This window comes from Podarcis melisellensis (assembly GCF_964234715.1).
Source record: "Podarcis melisellensis genome assembly, chromosome: 11".
NCBI classification, from domain to species: Eukaryota; Metazoa; Chordata; class Lepidosauria; order Squamata; family Lacertidae; genus Podarcis; species Podarcis melisellensis.
This window is the reverse complement of record NC_138543.1, coordinates 59,913,510-59,921,780: the sequence shown is the minus strand read 5'-3', so window position 1 is coordinate 59,921,780 and position 8,271 is coordinate 59,913,510. Positions and strand designations below refer to the sequence as shown.

The window sequence follows — 8,271 nt, the reverse complement described above, 5'->3', positions numbered from 1 at the left end:
TGTATTTTCCCGATGGCTGATGGTTTCTAAATTTGACTGATTGGCTGACTGATCTGCTTTGCATGCCAAAAACCAGAGCTCCAGTCTGCAGGCAGGGCTGGGAAATTCTGGAGAGCTGCTACCAGTCAGGGTTGACAAAACTGAGCTACCTGGTCTAACTCTGTGTAAGTCAGTATTCTATGCTCCTCCAGAGATGACTGGCTTTGCCAACAACACAAATCCTTGTGGAGCCATGGGTCTCCAGGATCTGAAATAGATCCCTGGCTGTGGATGGAAGGCTTAGCAGAATTTAGGGTGGACATTTTGAACCTGTTGAATCATTTCCAGACGGGATCAGCCTTAGACAACTTGTGAGGCTTGATTCTTAGCCTCATTTCTTCCGATCTGTAAAATGGGAGCCTCAAAAAAATTGTGGGAAGCAGGGTGAGATAAGGGTGGTGAAATATCCTATATTCTGAACCTTCTATGTGTACAGTAGCTCGCATAACCCACCTCTGATGCCTTCATTTTGGGAGGAATATTTGGCTGACTATGGAGGAGAGCCAGTTCACAGTCCTTTGGAGTGGAATATGAGCCTTTAATTATTCTGATTCTACAAAGATGATTTATGTGCAAATGCTTTCCAGGCACACCTATAACTTGGTTATTATTATTCCTGGCTGCTCTTTTGGATTTTCTTTTTAAGGCAAGGGTTTAATTGCATGTAATAGGGTGGATTGTGAACAGCCCGATAGACATCTGTCATGAGCAATTTGGGCGTGGTAGATCTTGCCTCTGGCAGGGAGGATAAATTAGGTGCTGTTTTGCACTACCAGGCTCTATGGCTACCTCTTTCATGTTTATTAATATTTATTTCTATTTATTAAAATATTTCTCTACCCCACTTCATTGCCAGCAACAAGGCTGGTGTACAGGAAAACAGAGGTACAATAAAATTACAACTCAGCTGCTAGGTCAATGGAAAGCTCAGTTAAAAAAAATAAAATGGCGCTACAAGTTGCAGCACAAGCAGCAAGTGATGACTGCCACAATTCAGAGAGGAGGTGATTCCACGCACAATTTGTGGCGCATCAGACTAAATACAGCTCACCAGCTACAACTGGCATGCTTTTGAACATCTGCATGGAACTGCTGAGGGAGGTTATCTGGAGATTTGGGGGGCAGTGTCATCAGTATACTGATGATATACAACTCAATCCTTTTTCTTCAAATTCAAGGGAGGCTACAGAAGTTCTGAAAACGCCCTGAGGTCTGTGATGGGCTGGAATTGCTGTTGGTCAGGGGCTGAGCCAATGAGAGGTTAGACGCTCATCTTGAGATGGATTACTATCATCTTCTCACCTTGTGATGTGATTTGTGCCATTATCATCCTCTCTTGATCATCCTTAAATACTTGTTTCGGGTCTAACTTAGATTTAATGTATAATACCACTCCTCTTTTCTTTGATTTATCTGAGGTTATAAATTCCATTCCAAATCTTTTATTTATCAACACTTTTCTATGTCTTTTAGCCACATGAGTTTCTTGCAGGCAAACTATATCCAAATTTTGTTTTAAGATTGCATTTTATTCCTTTTTGTTTTACTATTTAAAACCTTTACATTACAAATTAATATCTTGAGATCAGCCATTCTGATATCTTGAGATCAGCCATTCTGATATTTATCTTTTAATTAGAATTTTGTTTCTCTCTTCTTGAATGCCTGTAATATCTTTGGACGTTTCTTCTTCCTCGCCTCCTGTTGCTCCCTGTTCCCCTACCATTGGTTTAGCTTTTCCTCTTTTTTATATCTCCTCCAAAACTTCTGTGCCTCATCCACGTCTCTGCATCTCTGTTTCTTATTCCTTCTTGGACTTCTCATCTATAAGGTATTTTATTGTTTCTCAAAGGCATCTGTTAGAAAGTTATAGTTTGTGCATTTTTTTAAAAAGAAGACAGGCTGGAATTTCCTCCAGAATGATAATATTCTTTCCTCCAATTTGTAACCTGTTTTGGTAGTTGGTTTGTATTATTCTGTCTTTAATTGATCTTGAATTAAAAATCATCCTAATCTTTGCAAAATTTGATTTAACATGATAGATCCTGTCAATTGAACCATCCAGCTCCTCCTCCTATGTTCCTAACCATTCAGACAATGCGTTAATTAAATACTCTTTTACGTTCTCCTCCTCTTCCTCTGGGACTCCTCCAAAAAGTAAAATCATCTCCCACTGCTTCATTTCCTAAGCCAATATTGCATCCCAGCTTGTTTCCTGAGTGGCACAGACAGGTATGAGGTTAAGATTAAAACTGGCCAGGAAAACACAAGGGTGTTTCAAAGAGAACTGTTTCAATCAATCAATCGGTCTCAAAGTCCTGAATATTCTGAACCTTAATTTGGAGCAGACTGACAATGCATAGTCAAATTGACAGATACTACTGAAGCATGTAGCTGTCTCAAGACCCCTTCCCGGCCCCAAATGTTTTCTTTTCCTTTTTTTCTTGGAGGAAGGTCCCCCTGCCCATTAGGCTATACTCTGTGTATGCAGGCATGTGGAAGGGATGCTACCCTTCTGAGTGTGATCAATTCTCCATTGGATGGAGGGGACAGGGGAGAGAAAATCATCATATAAAAACAATGGCATTTGGAAAGGGAAAAGTTGAAGTGTAGAGATTGATTCCTAGAGAGAAAAGCAGACCACACAGAAAGCAATGTCTAGAATCTTCATTAAGTTCTCCACAAGTGTTCTCAATTCAAATGGAAGCCCAGCTGCCCTGCAGCTGCTCTTTGTGGCACTCGGAAAGCAAGAAGCACTGCTCCTGCTTGCCTGCCTTTTCTGAAGACCTCCTTCTGGGCATGCCAGTTCTCACTCTCACTGCCTTGCCTTGTTGTTTTTTAGCATGGACAGGAGATGTTGGCTGGGTACAATCTTTGGATTGATCCGACCGCCGCAGCGTCTAAATAGCTCCTCGCTGGCAGCCACCGCAGCGTTTGAGACAGCCACGTCCAAGTCACCCTGAAGGTCCAGGAGAGCTGCAATGGAAGAAGGAACATGAGAACCACAGCAGAGTCCTCCTGGATCAGGCCAATGTCCTGAGTCCTGTTCTCACAATGGACAACCAGATGCGCCCACAGGAAACCCATAAGTGGGACCCCAGCACAAGAGCCTGGTTCCCTCCTGTGGTTTCCCGCAACTGGTGCTCAGAAGCATTTCTGCCTCTCAAAGCCATCCAAGTTGGTGGCCATCGCTCCTTCCTCTTGTAAGCTGCCCTAAGAAGACAATTATGAATCACATATAGATATTTAAAGAGATAAATTCAAAGGAGGGGCAGGGATAGGTCTTGTCAGGAGCGAATGCCCCTCATGATAAGGACAGAAGGAGCTGCCTGGAACAGAGTTAGGCCCATTAGGTTGCTGAGCTCAGTATTGTTTACGTGGAAGAGGTTTCCAGGACTGGCTCTTTTTTGATGTGGAGATGAGGAGAATTGACACAGAAGGACACCCCGCCCCCCTTACCATTGGCTCTGCTGACTTTGGCTGATGGGAGTTGTAGTCCAACAAGATCTGGAGGGGGCTGATGGACAGGACAGGAGAATTGCAAAGCAATGGGGTTGCAATGGCAAAGAAAAGCAGCCTGGGAAGTGAGCTGGGTTCCCTGGGTAGCGCATGCCATTTTAGAGGGTGAAATGTGTTTAAAATATGTTTTTGGGTGTGAGGAATTAAAATCTGCTGTTATTTTTGTGACTGAACAACATTTAGCATGGTAAGTCTATGTCTGATGAAGAAGCAGAAAAAACTGCTTTTGGAAAAACCCAAGAGATTTAACTTCTGAAGATGTAAGCTAATTACATTAATACTGAAATAAAAATAACTAAGTTCCTAGCAATCGTTTGTAATGATTTCTATGCAATTTTACACTCATTTCACTGACCAAGCAAAAGCAAATCCTATTCATTTCACCCAAACAACATCTGAATTCCCAGGTCATGTTACAACTTTTTAGCACCCCTCGCTTTCTGAATTTGAAAGCTGAAAAATTCAGCACGCCCTACTGTGACAATTCATTTCGTCTTGGCATTGCTAGGTAAATTAATGCCAGAGAAAGAAACACAGTTTCTGTTCAAGTCCAAGTGTACAGAAACAAAACTTTTGTGGTTAGGTCTAATCCAACTATATTATACTTTGCCAATGCAATTTCTTGCCCAGCACAAACTCGTCAGATTTCCTGTCATGTTAGTGGCTAGAAGTTATATAATCAATCAATGCCAAACGAAGTCAGATTTGGTGGGAACCTGCAGGCTGTGTGTTTATTTCTTAATTATGTCAAAAACATCCACCACAATGTTAGCATAGTCCAGGCTTCCTCAACCTTGGCCCTCCAGATGTTGTGAGACTGCAATTCCCAGCATCCCTAACCACTGGTTCTGCTACCTAGGGATCATGGGAGTTGTAGGCCAAAAACATCTAGAGGGCCGAGGTTGAGGAAGCCTGGCATAGCCCATTGGCTTGGCAGTGCCTCATGAAATGGGCACCAAATTCTTTTTCTGCCCAAGGTGGCAATGCCTGGTTCTCTCTCCTCCCCATTTTATCCTCATGACGTAGTTTAGACCGAGAGACTGTGGCTGACCCCATGAGTTTCCTGGCTGAGTGGGGATCTGAACCCTAGGTCTCCCAGCGCCTGGTCAGACTCTCTAGCCACTGCACCACACTGCCTCTCCTCCATACAGCAAAGGCCAGACATGCAGGGAAGCAGCTCTCCTCACCGCAGTAGCCCATCAGATGCACAGCTAGGGCTACTCCACAATTCTCCTGCAGGATCCCTTGGCCTGGCAGGTTGCAGCTTGCAATGCATACGGGTCTCTAGCCGGGGCTCACAGTGCCTGAGTAGTTTGGGGTTGGGATCTATCTATCTATCTATCTATCTATCTATCTATCTATCTATCTATCTATCATCTATCTATCTATCTATCTATCTATCTATCATCTATCTATCTATCTATCATCTATCTATCTATCTATCTATCTATCTATCATCTATCTAACGTTTTGTGTAATGTGACCTTTTAAAATAAGTAGAATTTGGCATGCAGTTTAGACCAACGGGCACTTGTCTTCGAAGGATTTATTCTAACACAATGCATTTCCATATGTTATTAACACTAATATATTCATTTTCTGGACACTTTTAGCTTGCACAATCCTTTTTGTACACACTGTTTGGGCGGGAAATGGCACTGAAAAATTCAAGGATGTATGAATTTCAAAGGCAGCTTATGTTTCCGTTCTCATATTGTTTCAAGAAGCCTGGATTTGATAGCTTTGGCTTTAAATGTGAACTGCTCTGAATCTCTCCCTCTTCCCCTAGAAGGCGTGGGCTTCCTGAGGAGGTTGGGGGGCCCCATTTGCCCGAATGGACAGACCTCCGCTAACTGAGAGCTGGCTGCGGTCTTAGCAAGAAACAGTCCAAAAAGCCACACCTACCAAAATCATTGTAAAATTGTGGACTGATAAGATGTCAAGGGGCAGGAAACAAAGAATTACAGCTGTAAATCTTAAACTTTAAGTAAACTTAAAAGGGACTTGATTAAAAATGGACTGATGAGTTGCTCGAAAAAATGGTAAAATAAGGATGTAGCGAAGGGAAGGTATGGGGAAGTCAAATTATTGTTGTATGTCTTTCTTGTTTGTGGTTTGTTTTGTATTGTATTGTCTTTGATATGTGTAAAAACCAATAAAAATATTTAAAAAACAACAACAAAAAGCCACACCTACCTTGGCCACTTTGGAGACGTCGGTGTAGAAGATGGCGGGTCCAGGGATGAAGAAGTCTTCTCGGAACCATTTGACCACGTTGCCTTTCCTGTTCTTATGCCTCATCTCCACCTTCTTAGCTAAACGGGGTCAGGGTTGGGGATATGCATGTGAAAGAACTGGGAAAGGTTCACAAAGGGGCAACCAAAAGGACTGGGGTGGTTGTGGAGCTCTATGGTTGCAGCATTTGGGGGGGGGGGGTTCCGTTTAGAAAACTGGCGAGGAAAAGGAGACACAATGTATGGCAAGAGGAAAGTGGAGAGAGAGAGAAAGCTTTCTCTCTTTCCCTCTTAACACGAGAACTCCGGGACCTCCAATGAAACTGAAGGTTCAGGGTGGTCCTCCTTCATGCAGTGCACAGCTAAACTTCGGGACTCCCTGCCACAGGAGGCACTGATGACCACGGACCAAGATGGCTTTCAAAGAGGATGAGGCAAATTCATGGAAGAGAAGGCTACCCATGGCTATTAGCCAGGATGGCTATGCTCGGCCTCCAAGGTCAGAGGCAGCAAAGCACAGGAGAAGAAAGAGCTCTTGAGTTCGAATTCTGCTTGCTGGTTTCCCACAGGCATCTGGTCTGCCCCTGTGGGAACAAGATGCTGGACTGGGGTGGGCCAGTGGTCAGCAGTGAATCCCTCCCCTCAGACTGACCACTTGTTTCTGGCCAACGGGGTGTTTGTGTTAGGCCAGTCCTGGCATGAATTCTGGCCCTCCTGAGCTCCCATCACCCCCAGCAGCAGCCAGCATGGGCAACACTCAGGGATGATGGGAGTTGGAGCAGCCTCTGGAGGGCTGCAGATCTCCCACGCCCTTTCCCAGACCCCCCTCACTCATTTTGGCTATCATGATGTAATGGAGATGATACAAGGCCTCCGCTGACTGCAGGCCAATCTCCTTCACGTTGTCCGCGAGGTGAAGGGACAAGAGCGCCACCAGCTGTCCAAGAAGGGGGAAATCCTGGGATATCTAGGAGGTGGAGAGAGAGAGAGAGAGAGAGAGAGAGAGAGAGAGAGAGAGAGAGAGATGCACAGTCAGCCCTCGTCCCACAGAGCCCAGCAAGAGAAACCGTCTGGCATGCTTTCAGTCGGCAAAGGTGGCAGAGGGGCGCAGGGCAAGAGACCCGTGCTTAGGTGGCCCCCCCCCCAAGGCTTGCCCCAGGGCTTTTTTTGCAGCCAGAACTCACTGGAACTCAGTTCTAGCACCTTTCAGGTGGGTGCTATTGTCATGATAAGAGAATGAGGGAGGTGAGTTCATGGTGAGTCCTGGCACCACTTTTTCTAGAAAAATAGCACTGGCTGGCACCTTCCCCTGAGATGGCCATGCCACACCGCTTTGGGGAGCAGGGAAGAAAATCCATCTAGTTCACACCTGAACTTTCCAAAGCAATACGCCAACCAAGACACAGGTTTTCCTTCAAAATCCTCGCTTCCACAAATTTGGCAATGCAGTTCTCCAAACCACCACAACAAAACACAGACATTACGGGAAAAGGTATACAGAAATGCACAATTCATAAAAGCAACATGCTTGAATCCTGGGTGGACCAAGTCTCTTTTTACCTGTCTAGATACATCTTGGCAACTAGAGGCCCTAATATCATCTAGGGCTAGGCGTGCCTTTTACCAGCTTGGACTGGTTTGCAAACTATGGCTCTTCCTAGACAGGGATAGCCTGACCACTGCAGTCCATATTTTGGGAACCTCAAGGCTAGATTACTGCAATATATTCTGTGTGGGGCTGCCCTTGGATCTGCTTCACAGGCTCCAGCTCATGCAGAATGCTGTGGCCAGATTGCTGGTGGGGGCCTTGGGCTGAGAACATGGGACACCATTGTTAAAACAGCTGCATTGGTGGCCTATCTATTTCTGAGGCAGCTTCAATGTCTTTCTATTCATTTACAAAGCCCTGACCATCTGAGGTCCAGGCTGCCTCAAGATGTCAGGAATTCATATATCCCAGCTTGATTGCTGAGAACATCTATGGGAGTATTGTTAAACCAGAGGAAAAGGGGGAGAGATGTTAACTTGGTATGTTATGATAGCTATATATATATACAGTGGTGCCCCGCAAGACGAACGCCTCGCAAGACGAAAAACCCGCTAGACGAAAGGGTTTTCCGTTTTGGAGGCGCTTCGCAAGACGAATTTCCCTATAGGCTTGCTTCGCAAGATGAAAGCCCATAGGGAAATCTCTGGGGACCTCTTTTAAATGCTAGCGGTGGGGAGCAAAGCCTTCCCCCCCCTCCGGCCTTCAGAAGAGGTCCAGGAAGGCCGGCGGGGGCCAAAAGGCTTTGCTCCCCACCGCCAGCATTTTAAAAGCAGTCCGGGATAGCAGGGAAGCGCTTCCCGCTATCCCGGATGGCTTTTGAAGGCAGGCGGGGGGAGCAAAGACTTTTGCCCCCCGCCCGCCTTCAGAAGAGGTCCAGGACCTCTTCTGAAGGCGGGCGGGGGGCAAAAGTCTTTGTCCCCCCTGCCTGCC

At 45.4% G+C, this 8,271-nt stretch overlaps 1 long non-coding RNA gene across 1 annotated transcript; it reads right to left on the bottom strand.

The window, feature by feature from the left end:
• Positions 1-5,361: 5,361 nt before the first annotated feature.
• LOC309379941 lies at positions 5,362-6,759 on the bottom strand. The gene is made up of 3 exons (XR_014172693.1): positions 6,624-6,759; positions 5,751-5,873; positions 5,362-5,459 (listed from the first exon to the last, which is right to left on the bottom strand). It is a non-coding gene; the product is annotated as an uncharacterized lncRNA (long non-coding RNA).
• Positions 6,760-8,271: the final 1,512 nt, after the last annotated feature.